General features: G+C 39.7%; 1 protein-coding gene across 4 annotated transcripts in view; it reads right to left on the reverse strand.

The window, feature by feature from the left end:
• Positions 1 to 4,375: 4,375 nt before the first annotated feature.
• The window catches only part of NME8 (NME/NM23 family member 8), a 54,358-nt gene continuing 45,884 nt past the window's right edge, over positions 4,376 to 12,849 (reverse strand). For 3 of the 4 annotated variants that reach the window (XM_015537891.2, XM_042964156.1, XM_042964153.1), the window contains one exon: positions 4,491 to 4,560. The gene's annotated coding sequence lies outside the window, so the exon portion shown is untranslated. Of the gene's footprint in view, positions 4,561 to 12,849 lie in introns of all 4 variants that reach the window. The other variant, XM_015537889.2, reaches the window with a different exon arrangement.

Genomic DNA, 12,849 nt, shown 5'->3' on the forward strand with positions numbered 1-12,849 from the left:
AAAGAACTTGGATTCAGCAAAAAATGGTATTATGAATAAAATTCCATCATGGTATCAAGGGATATCTCAAATGCTGTTGTTGAACCAAACTGATGCATTTTTTAAAACTTCATTAACATTTTTAGTCTTGTAAGAATTTCAAATATTTATTATGTCATTGAAATATTTCGGCCGCTGAAGATCACATGAACAATTGCTTAGTCAACTTTCTCCCTTTATTAAAAGCATTAAAAAAACTGACCTTGGAGGTCATCCAAAGTAGTTTCCAAGGGATGAGCAAGTTCAAACACAGTTCAGGCAAGAATCAGTACCAGGGGCATCCACCCCAGTGAGCAAAAAGGGCACCAAAAGAGTCCGGGAAGAGGGCCATAGAATGGGGCATAGTATATTTTAGGAAACCCGTCCATGTTCCTGAGGGAATCTATTTACAGAGAATGGGATCCAATCAGAGGATTCTGGAATGTATTCGGCTCCAACCAAGAATGCTTCAGGTCTCCTGTCTTAAAAGGTGGCTATAGGGACGAAGTGGGGCGATCAAAAAACCTGTGGCTTCAGGGTCAAGTTGCATAAGAGAACCAGTCCTAAAAGAAAGGGGTTGTTTTGTAGAGTGGAATTCATAATCCAATTCTGTCCTCAATTGCTTCAGCCTCAGTGGCTGAGATTTCTGAGACAGGTGCTTTCTGTCCAGCTGAGATTCAAGATCGGCCCACTGAGCTGGGGCGCTGACAACTTTCTAGCCTCTTCTAACCTTTCTTCCGCAGGGGCAAGAAGATATTCGCAGGTCCTGCCAACCCCAGCTCCCATGTGCCTGCCTCATGGTGCTGCCACCCACTAACTTCAATCTCAAGACCAGCACCAACACAAATTAAGGTTTAATTGAGTATATCTCTTTTGGCGTTGATTAGTGGATTTCTGACCACTTAGCTTAAAAGGGATTCTATAATCCTAAAGAAATACCCTTTCCTTATCTATGTCTTGCTTATAAAAATTGTCATATAGAGAAGAACACATATATAGACAACTGAGGGAAACATGCCATCTGCTGGTGAAATATGTTGTTAATTTTGTTGCTTTAATGCTTTTGAAGTTCTGGACGGTTCCAGAGTGTGCCACTTGACAGCTAATAGTATTTGATCTGAAGGAGTGGGGAATATGAAGGAAGTAGGGTGAAGATTTTTACTCTACTTATTTTTCTGCACAATAAAAAAAAAAAGCCAGTAATTGATTTACCCTAGTTTTTTTTTTAACGTGTTCTGAAGAAAAATTGAGAAATATCCTTACTGTTAATTCACACGTGCTTCTCAAACATAATGTTGGAACACTAGAGTTTTGAGGTGAGCAAGGTGTTACTAATACTAAATAATCAAGAGGTGATGTCAGCAAGATGGCAGCGTAGGAAGCCCTGGACCATCCTTCCCTCTGCAAATTCACCAACTCAACAACAGTCCATGAACAAATTTCCTTTGCAAGCACTCCAGGAACTAAGTGGAAAGTTCCTGCACTCGAGGTGACCGTGAAGCCAGAATCCCCAAAGCCAGTAGAGAGATTTGGGACCCCCCCCTGCCCAGAGTCCCTGCATCCGGCACAGCAGCATATGATCAGGAAGAAACCCCCTAACTCTTGGCTTCTCCCAAGGGGAGGAAGGAATTGGTTTGGGTGTCCAGTGCCCCAACTTTCCTGAGAGGGATTCCAGAGGACTAGCCTAGGTCTTGTCAGCCTTGGAGCTTGGATGGATCTACCATAGAGGAGTACAGAGAAGGCAGACACCATAGCTTCCCCTTCTTCCCAGTGCAGAGAGAGCAGATAAGAAAGTCCAGGTCTGGAGAGGGGCATCTGGTAAAAGCAGCAGGGCTACATGGGATTTGGCCCTAACAATCTGTCCAGCCTCTGCAGCAGGAGGTACGGCAGAGGGAACCGATTGCCCCAGGCAGATGGCCAGTTGGTCGGGGTGGCCGTGGCCACACAGGCCTACAGGGCATGGATACCCAACACTAGGTTGTGGGGGAGCAAACTGCACACTGCCATGTGACTCCCAGAATCCAGGCAGGCCAGGTCCCCATCCCCATGTCTGGACTGTGTAGACAGGAGGCTGAGTCAGCAGTGTGGGTACCTGCAGGCCACTCCCTGCCGGGTCCAGCCTGCTCTAAAACAAAGGCTTAGGGGAGCCTGGGTGGCTCAGTCAGTTAAGCTCCCGACTCTTGATTTTGTCTCAGGTCATGCTTTCACAGTTCATGAGTTCGAGCCCCACATTGGGCTCTGTGCTGACAGTGCAGAGCCTGCCTGGGATTCTCTCTCCCTCCTCCCTATCTGCCCCTACCCTGTTTGTGCTCTCTCTCTCTTAAACTTTTTTTAAATAAGGCTTAAACATAAGACACAAACAGGTAAAGCTCCCAGAAAACAAACAAACAAACAAACAAACAAACAAAAACGGGCAAAGCTTCATGACACTGGTCTTGGCAGTGACTTCACAGATACAGCACTAAAGGCACAGGTAACAAAAATAAAAATAAACAGGTGGGACTAAATCAAAGTTGCCACACAATAAAGAAAACAATCAACAGAATGTAAAGTCAGGCTGTAGAATGGGAGAAAATATTTGCCATACATCTGATTCCAAAATCTATAAAGAACTAATAAAACTCAGTAACAAAGAAAACCTAATAACTCCTTTAAAAAACTGGGCTAAGGGGGCACCTGGGTGGCCCAGTCAGTTAAGCTTCCAATTTTGGCTCAGGTCATGGTCTCACAGTTCATGAGATCAAGCCGCACGCTAGGCTCTGTGCAGACAGCTCAGAGCCTGAGCCTGCTTCGGACTCTGTCTCTCTCTTTCTCTGCCCCTCCCCAGCTCATGTTCTGTCTCTCTCTCTCAAAAATAAATAAGCAATAAAATTTTTTTTAAGAAATAAATAAAATAAAATAAGAAATAAATAAAATGGGCTAAGGACTTGAACAGACTTTTCTCCAAAGAAGACATGCAAATGGCCAACGGGTATATGAAGAAATGTCCGTTGTCACTTATCACCAAGGAAATGCAAATCAAAGCCACAGTGAGATGCCATCTTACACCTGCTGGGATGGTATATATGTGTGTCTCTGTTAGGATGTGGACAAACTGGAGACCTTGCTGGCACTCTTGGTGGGAATGCAAACTGGCCCAGTTGCTTTGGAAAACTGTACGGAGGTTCCTCAAAAATTAAAAAATAGAACTACCAAAAAATATAGAACCACCATATTATTCAAGAATCCCACTTCTGGGTATGTATCCAAAATAATTAAAAACGGGATCTTGATATTACCTTTCCCACATTCAGTGCAGCACTAATTACAAAAGCTAACGTGTGAACAACCGAAATGTCTATTGACAGATGAATGGATAAAGAAAATGTGCTGCACACGTACAATAAAATATTATTTAGCCTTAAAAAAATATGGAAATTCTGCAAAATTTGACAATGTGGATGGACCTTGAAAGGAGTACGTTGAGTGAAATAAGGTGGACACAGAAAATGAGAACTACGTTATTCCACATGAGTAGTCCTATTCATAAAATCAAAGATGGGAACGGTGGTTACCAGGGGCCCAGGAGAGGGGGAAATGGGGAGTATTAATCAACTGAACTAAAGTTTCAGCGAAGTAAGATGAATAAGCTCTAGAGATCTGCTATTTAACATTGTACCTACAAGCCAACAATAAAGCACTGTACCCTTAAAATTTTGTTACGAGGATAGAGCTCAGTGTTCAGTGTTCTTATCACATAAAAAGAATGCTAAATGATCAAAGTTTGTATCTTTGTTAACATTATAGTTTAAAAATCAGGATGAAAAGTTAATCTTACAAGGACATCATTTCTGCTCACTTGCTTTCCAGTATGTTCTCTTGAGTGGAATGAAAAGGAGGATTCAGAGCCAGCAGGCTGGGATTTACACCTAACTCTGGCTAAAAGCTTAAGCGCATCACCGTAGTAACCATCATCAGATTACATCCTGAGAGGAGGAAATGCCAAAACCAGGGAAAACTCTGGCTTTTATCCACTGCATCCCTGAAGAGACTTGCCTTGTCTTAGCATCAGGAAACAAGGCGCATGACCTCACCGTCCTGTAGTTAGATGGCAAATTATGTAAACTGATGCGACACCTCTTCAGAGTTCATTGCTGAAAGGCTTAGAGTCAAATTTTTGGCCACCTCTAAATACACATTAGGGCCTCGTATGCATTTCGTCTACAACTCCGCTCCTGGCTTCACTGGATCCATCCTACACTCTTCTTCCCCACATTCCACGTTCCTCCCCAATTATGTTGCTGGATCCGGGCGGCATTTACACAAGCCACCTTAAATCCTCTCAGAAAGATAGGGTAAAAATAAACATTAAGATTTGTTTGAAGGTTACCTGTTTTATTGTTATCATGCACACCCATACGTTTTTCACTTTGAGGTGAGTTTTTAACTTGAGGTAACGTTGAGTTTTCCTCCAGAGAGTATCTTCCTTTTTATTCCTCCCAGGAAGCTGTGCCACATGCTCGTATGTCAGTGCGAACTTACATGCATTATCTTCTCAAAGTTCTAAGAAAGAAAGAATATACTTGATGAGATACACAGAAAACTAACTTTAGAGCAGTTGTGTGTTTCCATTTTGCACACAAATCCCTGACACGTGGTAAATCACACTTGGGAGATGGTCTCTTTTCTTTGCCGAGAATACTGCCTGATTCAGCAAGTAAACAATCAGCATGGGTTTTCAACCCAATAAGTGAATGAACAAATTCTGTGGACAGGGTTAATTAAAAACATTCACTGTGAGTAACTGCAGCTTTCTACCTGATCCTTTCAAGGGTTCAGAATTGCTGGTTAAGCCACAGGTGGGAAATAGAATTTGGAGGGAGCTGCAGAAGACAACAGGCCTGAGTGTGCCGCTCTTTATGGAACATGCAGGAAAGTCAAGAGCAGGAGGTGATGACTGGGGAAGGAGTTGCAGGGCCCAGAGGGATTCTGGGGACAGCGGTGTCCAACAAGGAGTTTTAGGAATTTCTTGGTGGTGGTGGTGGTGGTGGTGGTGGTGTTATATTTTGTTTGAAAAAAAAATTCCTTTATTTGGTATCTCTTCAAGAAACTTTAGTAAAGGCTTACTATTTAAGGATTTTGATGTTGGGATTACACGCATTTTTTTTTTAATGTGTTGTGAGGCAAGCTTCATTTTGTATCGTTTGAGGAGGGGGTTTGGAGAACTCTGTTGGGAGGGATCTTTGTGCTCTCCTGAGGAACTATTCTTTATTTTACTTTTAAGATATTTTTATTGTGGTAAAATATATAGAACATAAAATTTACAATTTTAACTATTTTCAAGTATACAAATCAGTGGTTTTAAGTATGTCTGCATTGTTTGCAACTATCACAACCTATTTCCTTTGTTAAATTTTTTCTTCTTTTTTTTCTTAATTTTTTTTTAACGTTTATTTGTTTTTGAGACAGAGAGAGACATAGCGTGAATGGGGGAGGGTCAGAGAGACAGGGAGACACAGAATCTGAAACAGGCTCTGGGCTCTGAGCTGTCAGCACAGAGCCCGACGCAGGGCTTGAGCTCACGGAGCGCGAGATCATGACCTGAGCGGAAGTCAGACGTTTAACCAACTGAGCCACCCAGGCGCCCCTCCTTTCTTAAATTTTTTTTAAAAAAATTATTTTTTTTTGAGAGAGTGAGACAGCATGAATGTGCACACATGCGAGGGGGGAGGGGCAGAAGGAGAGAGAGACAGAGAGACAGAGAGAGGAATAAATAATATTCCATTGTAGGTATATACCATTTTTGTTTATCCATCCTTCTGTTGATGGACACTTGGGTTGTTTCCACCCTTTGGCTATTGTATATAATGCTGCTATGAATATTGGTGTTACAAGTATATGTTTGTATCCCTGATTTCAATTTTCTTGGATATATATCTAGGAGTGGAGTTGCTGGGTCACATATAATTCTATGTTTGACATTTTGAGGAACTACCACGCTGTCGTCCATAGTAGCTGCCCCATTTTATATTCCCACCATCATGTGTAAGGGTCCCCATTTCTCCACATCCTTACCAACACTTGTTATAGTCCTTTTTTTATTATAGCCATCGTAGTTAGGTGTGCAGTGACATCTCATTTTGGTTGTGATTTTCATTTCTCTAAGGACTAATTGTGTTGGGAATCTTTTCATGTGCTTGTTGGCCAGTGGTTGATCTTCTTTGGAGAAATGTCTGTTCAAGCCTTTTCCATTTCTGATATTAAACCCCTATCAGACGTAGAATTTGCAAATATTTCCTTCCATTCTGTGGGTTGTCTTGTCACTCTCTTCATAGTTTCCTTTGATGAACAAAATTTTTATTTTTGATTAAGAGCATTTTATTTTTTCTTTTGTTGCCAGTGCCTTTGGCATATTTAAAAAATCACTGCCTAATCCAAGGTCCAACAGATTCACCCCTATGTTTTTTTTCTAAGAGTTTTATAGTTTCAGCTCTTAAAAGTAGATCTTTGATCAACTTTGAATTAATTTTTGTATATAGTGTAAGGTAATGGTCCAACTTCATTATTTAAATTTTTTTACTGTTTATTTTTGAGAGAGAGAGCACAAGTGGGGTTGGGGCAGAGAGGGGGGGGGGACAGAGGATCTGAAGCAGACTCTGCGCTGACAGCAGTGAGCCCAATGTAGGGCTCGAACTCACAAACCACAAGATAATGACCCGAGCCGAAGTCGAATGCTCAATGGACTAAGCCACTGGGGTGCCCCCCAACTTTATTATTTTAAATGTAGATGTCTAGTCTTTCCAGTACTATTTATTGAAGAGACTGTTCTCATTTTACTGAATGATCTTGGCATCCTTTGTTGAACATCAACTAACCATAAAGTGAAGTTTTATTCATGGGTTCTCAATTCTATTCCATTTGTCTATCCTTATGCCACTACCGCATTGTTTTGACTACTGTCTCTTTGTAATAACTTTTGAAATCAGGAGGTGGGAGTGCTCCAACTTTGTTGTTTTTCAAGATTGTGTTGGCTATTCTGAGTGCTTTGAAATTTCATATGAATTTTAGGATGGGTTTTTCCACCTTTGTAAAAAACACCAAAGGGATTTTTTAGGGCTTTCGTTGAATCTGTAGACCACTTTGCGTAGCACTGTAATCTTCACAATACTAAGTTTTCCAAGCCATGAACACAGAGTGTCTTTCTACTTATTTACATCTTCCTTAGTTTCTTCCAGCATTGTTTTATATCTTTCAGTGTAAAAGTCTTGTGCTTGTACACTGACTAAATTTCTCCCTAAGTATTTTATTATTTTTTTTATGCTATGGTAAATTGAATTGCTTAATTAATCTCCTTTTGGGATTTTTTTCATTGTTAGTACATAGAAACATGAATGATTTTTGTGTGTTGATTTGTATCCTGAACTTTTACAGAATTAGCTCCAACAATTTTTTGTATGTGTGTGATTCTTCAGAGTTTATTAGATACAAGATCTTGCTACCTGCTAATAATATTCCAATTTGGACGCTTTTATTTCTTTTTCTTGCCTAATTGCTCTGGCTAGACCTTCCAATACTATGCTAAATAGAAGTGGGTAAAGTCAGGATCTTGATCTTAGAAGAAAAGCTTTCGGTCTTTCACTATTGTAGTATAATGTCAGCTGTGGATTTTTCACATATGGCCTTTATCATGTTGGGGAAGTTCTTTATATTCCTAATTTATTGAGCGTTTTTATCATGAAGGGGTGTTGGATTTTGTTGAATGCTTTTTCTGTTTCAGTTGAGATAATATCTGTTTTCTCCTTCATTCTATTAGTGTGGTGTGTTACATTCCTTGATATTCATATGTTGAACTACTCTCATATTCCTAAAATAAATCTCACTTGATCATGGTATATAATCCTTCTAATATGCTGTTGAATTCGGTGTGCTAGTATTTTACCGAGGATTTTAGAGTTGATATATTCATAAGGCTTATTGTTATGTAGTCTTCTTTTTCCCTCTTTGTCTGGCTCTTGTATCAGGGTAACGCTGACCCCACAGAACGAGTTAAGCTTTGCCTCCTTTTCAATTCTTTTGTGGAGCTTGAGAATTGGAGTTAATTCTTATTTAATTGTTTGATAGAATTCTCAATGAATGGAGAATTCTATCTGAAGCCATCTGGTTCTGGGTTTTTCTTTTTTGGCAAGGTTTTCATTACTGATTTGTTCTCCTTCCTTGTTATAGGTCTATTCAGATTTTCTGTTTCTTCTTGAGCCAGTTTTGGCATTTTGTGTCTTCCCAGGAATTTGCATTTCACCTTATTTATCCAATTTAATGGTATACGATTGTTCGTAGAATTCTTATAATCCTTTATATTTTTGTAAATTCAGCAGTAGAACGTCCCTTCTTTCACTTCTGATTTTAGTAATTTTCATCTTTTTTTTTTCCAGGTCTCCTGAGCACTTATTCTTTCCCAGTGGGGAGGATGCAGGGGTCCAGTGTTCCAAGCGGTGCAAGCCCCTATGGATACCATATGAAGCCATAGGCAGCTGAGAAATCTCCTCCTTCATGGGCAGCCCTTAGAGCTTGCCCATCACAGGGGTTACCCAGCACGTTGTGTAGAACACAGACTTACCCACCTTCCAGGCAGGCACGTCTTTCCAGGAGGTCTCTTCCTTCAGGTTCTCCCAAAGCATCTTGTAGGACCCTCTGTTCCTTCTCTGTCTGAAACAGTGGCATCAGTGCCATGAGGGTCTTGAAGTCCTCAATCTTCAGGTGCCTACACTGGGTTCCACGTCATCATGCTCCAGTACCCAAAGAGCAAGGTCCCGAAGCCCACAGCAAACATCCTGCAGCTCAACAGTCCCAGCACAGAAGGTTTCACTTGTAGTCACGGACCCATCACCCCCTCACCCCCCCACCCCCCGCCACCCTGCTGCAGGGGCATGTCCTGTTTTACCTTCTCCACTACCATGCTGGCAGGACCTTTCTTTTGTCAAGGCTTTTGATCTTTTCAAAGGACAATCTTTTGATTTTGTTGATTTTTGATATTGAGTTTATATTCTCCATATCATTTGCCTCCACTCTAATCTTTATTATTTCTTTCCTTCTGCTAAATTTGGGTTTGATCTGTTTCTTCTTTTTCTAGTTCCTGACAGTGCAAATTTAGTTTGTTAATTTGAGATTGTTAATCTAATACTTTATTGTTCAAAAATTCCCTCTTGACACTGCTTCTGCTGCATCCCACACGTTTTGGTATTGTGATTTCATTTTCATTCATCTCAAAGCATTTTCTAATTTCTCTGGTGATTTCTTCTCTAACCATTGGCTCTAAAAGTGTGTTGGTTTCTACATATTCATGAGCTTTCTAGTTTTCCTTCTGTTATCGATTTCTAGTATCATTCCGTTATAGTCAGAAAAGATACTTCATATGATTCTAATATTTTAAAAATCTATTAAGACTTTTTGGTGGTCTAACATATGGTTTATCTTAGAGCATATGCCTGGTGTACTTGAGAAGAATGTATATTCTACTGCTGATTGGTGGAATACATATCTTTTAGGTCTAATTGGACTATAGCATTATTCAAGTCCTCCCTTTTCTTATTGATCTTTTGTCTTGTTCTATCCATTATTGAAAGATGGACACTGAAGTCTCCAACTATTATTGTGGAACTGTCCATTTCTCCCTTCAGTTCTGTCAAAGGATGCTTCATATATTTTGGGCCTCTGTTGTTATGAATGTGTATGCTTCTAATTGTTATACCTTGTTGATGAATCTTTCTCAATATATAATGTCTTCTTATGTCTCTTGTACACTTTTTTGACAGCAGATATATTTTTATGATAAGCTACCCTAGCTCTCTTTTAGTTACTATTTGTATTAAATATATATATTTCCATCCTTTCACTTTCAAGCTCTTTGTGTCTTTGGGTCTTAAGTGAGTCTTATAGACAGCATATAGATGAATCCATGTTTTGATCCATTCCACCAAGTTCTGCCTTTATATTGGACAATTTACTCCACATACATTTTAAAATAATTACCAATTCAAAAGGACTTATTTCTGCCATTTGGCTGTATGTTTTCTATATGTCCTATGTGTTATTTTCCCTCCACTATTGGCTTCTTTTGTATTCGATTTTTTTGTGTGTAGTGCACCATTTTTATTCCTTTGGTTACCTTGAGAATTACAATTAGCATACTTAAACTTATAACAACCCTGTTTGAATAATATCAATTTAGTTTCAATAGTATTCTCTACTCCTATTCTTTTATATAATTATCATCGCAGATTGTACATGTTTGTATACAGTGTGCCCATAAACATATGTTTATCGTCATTATTTTATCATTGTCTTTTATATATTCTAGGAGAACAAGGGGGAGTTAGAAACCAAAAGTGCAATTTTACTGGCTTTCACATTTACTTATGTAGTTGTTGTTACCAATGTGCTTTATTTCTTCACATGGCTTTGAGTTATTGTCTAGGGTCCTCTCATTTCAGTTTATTTTTTTAATGTTTATGTTTGAGAGAGAGAGAGAGAGAGCACGAGCAAGGGAGGGGCAGAGAAAGAGAGGGAGACAGAGGATCCAAAGCAATTTCCGTGCTGACAGCAGAGAACCCAATATGGGGCTCAAATTCAGGAACTGTGAGATCATGACCTGAGCCAAAGTAGGGCACTTAACTGATCAAGGTACCCAGATGCCCCTCATTTTAGTTTAAAGTACTCCCTTTAGCATTGCTTGTAGACAGATCTATTAGTAACAAACTCCTTTAGTTTTTGTTAACTTGGGAATGTCTTAATTCCACTTTTACTCCTGAAGGATACTTTTGCCAAATATAGAAATCTTGGTTGACAGATTTTTTGTTTTTGTTTTTGTTTTTGTTTTCCTCTCAATACTTTGAATGTGTTATCCCATTGCCTTCTGGTCTCCGTGGCTTCTTATGAGAAACAAGCTGTTATTGAGGATTCCATGTACATAGTAAGTCATTTCTTTCTTAGTAATATTAAGATTCTTTGGTTTTGGCTTTTGACAATTTGACTATAATGTGCCTCAGTGTGGCTCTCTTTGAGTTTATTCTGCTTGTGATTCTTTGAGCTTCTTGGATGTGTAGATTAAGGAATTTCATTATATTTGGGAAGTTTTCAGCCATTATTTCTTCAAGTATTCTTCCTTTTCCTTCAGGAATTCCCATAATGCATATGTTGGCCTAAATGATAGTGTCCCAGAGATCCCATAGACTCTGTCCACTTTTGTTCTTTTTCTTTCTTAATTTCAACTCCTAAGACTGGAAACTTCTTACTGTCCTATCTTCTAGTTCACTGATTTTTTTCTTCTGCCTGCTCAAATTTGTCTTGAACCCCTCTAGTGAATATTTCAATTCAGTTATTGCATTTTTCAGCTCTGGGATTCCTAGTTGGTTTATTGTTAGTTTCTCTTTATTCATATTCTCATTTTGTTCATACATTATTTTTCTGATTTCCTGATTTCCTTTAGTTTTTGTCCCATGGTTTCCTTTAACCCTTTGAGCATATTAAGACAGTGATTTAAAGTCTTTATCCAGTAAGTCCAATGTCTGGGCTTCCTCAGGGATGGTTTCTGTCAACTTTTCTTCCTGTGAATGGGCCATATTTTCTATTCTCTGATTTTTTTGTTGCTGTTATTGAAAATTGGACATTCAAGGGGCGCCTGGGTGGCTCAGTCGGTTAAGCGGTCGACTTCGGCTCAGGTCATGATCTCACGGTCCGTGAGTTCGAGCCCTGTGTCAGGCTCTGTGCTGACAGCTCAAAGTCTGGAGCCTGCTTCCGATTCTGTGTCTCCCTCTCTCTGACCCTCCCCCGTTCATACTCTGTCCTCTCTCTGTCTCAAAAATAAATAAATGTTAAAAAAAAATATTTTTTTTAATTAAAAAAAATAAAAAGAAAATTGGACATTCAATTATTACAGTGTGGTAACTCTGGAAATCAGATATTCCCTTTTCCCCAGGGTTGGCTCTTGATTGGTGAAGACTTGGTTTGTGTTAAGCCAATGTTTTAACTAAGACTTCCTTGAAAGTCAGGAGTTGAAAAACAACAAAAAACCACTTCTCCAAGTCTTTGTAGATTGACTCTGTGCTGCAGCATTTCAAACACTTAGCCAGGCCTTTTACAATTCTGTCTCAGCCTTAACTTCCTGTTTGTACTGAGCCTATCAGCCACTAGTGAAAACACAGGGTCTCTCAAATATTTTCCGAATATGTATCCCCAGTATGCATTACTGCTTTTGAATGCCCCAATTTCCCAAAGAAAATCCCCCTCCCCAGTTTTTCCTCCCTGGCTTTAGGTGCTCCATTGTATGTCTCAAACATAATCTTTGGCCTCAAACAGCAGTGGGGTTTTTGATCACCATGCAATGTTATTCTTTTAATGTGTATTTATTTTTGAGAGAGAGAGAGAGAGCATAAGCAGGGAAGGGGCAGAGAGAGAGAGGGGACAGAGGATCCAAAATGGACGCTGTATTGATTGCAGAAAGCCCAGTGTGGATCTCGAGCTCATGAACTGTGAGATCACGACCTGAACAGAATTGGACACTTAACCAACTAAGCCACCCAGGTGCCCACCATACAGTGTTTTTAATCAATGCCCAACACCTTTCTTCCCTGAGTTGTCTCCAGGTTTGGTGAAATAGAGATGAGTGCCTTGTGTTATCCTTCAGGTAGCCTCCAGATAGGTTAGAACAGAAAAACACACAGTGATTTGCAAATGGTATCTGTTCTATTCTCTCTGGAGCCAGAGACAAGGGTTACACACCAGGAATAGGCCGTGATCTTCAAGACTGTCACCATGCTGGGGAAATGTAGGGTACATTAAAACGTCACAAAATGATAT

Source organism: Panthera tigris, chromosome A2 (assembly GCF_018350195.1).
Source record: "Panthera tigris isolate Pti1 chromosome A2, P.tigris_Pti1_mat1.1, whole genome shotgun sequence".
NCBI lineage: Eukaryota > Metazoa > Chordata > Mammalia > Carnivora > Felidae > Panthera > Panthera tigris.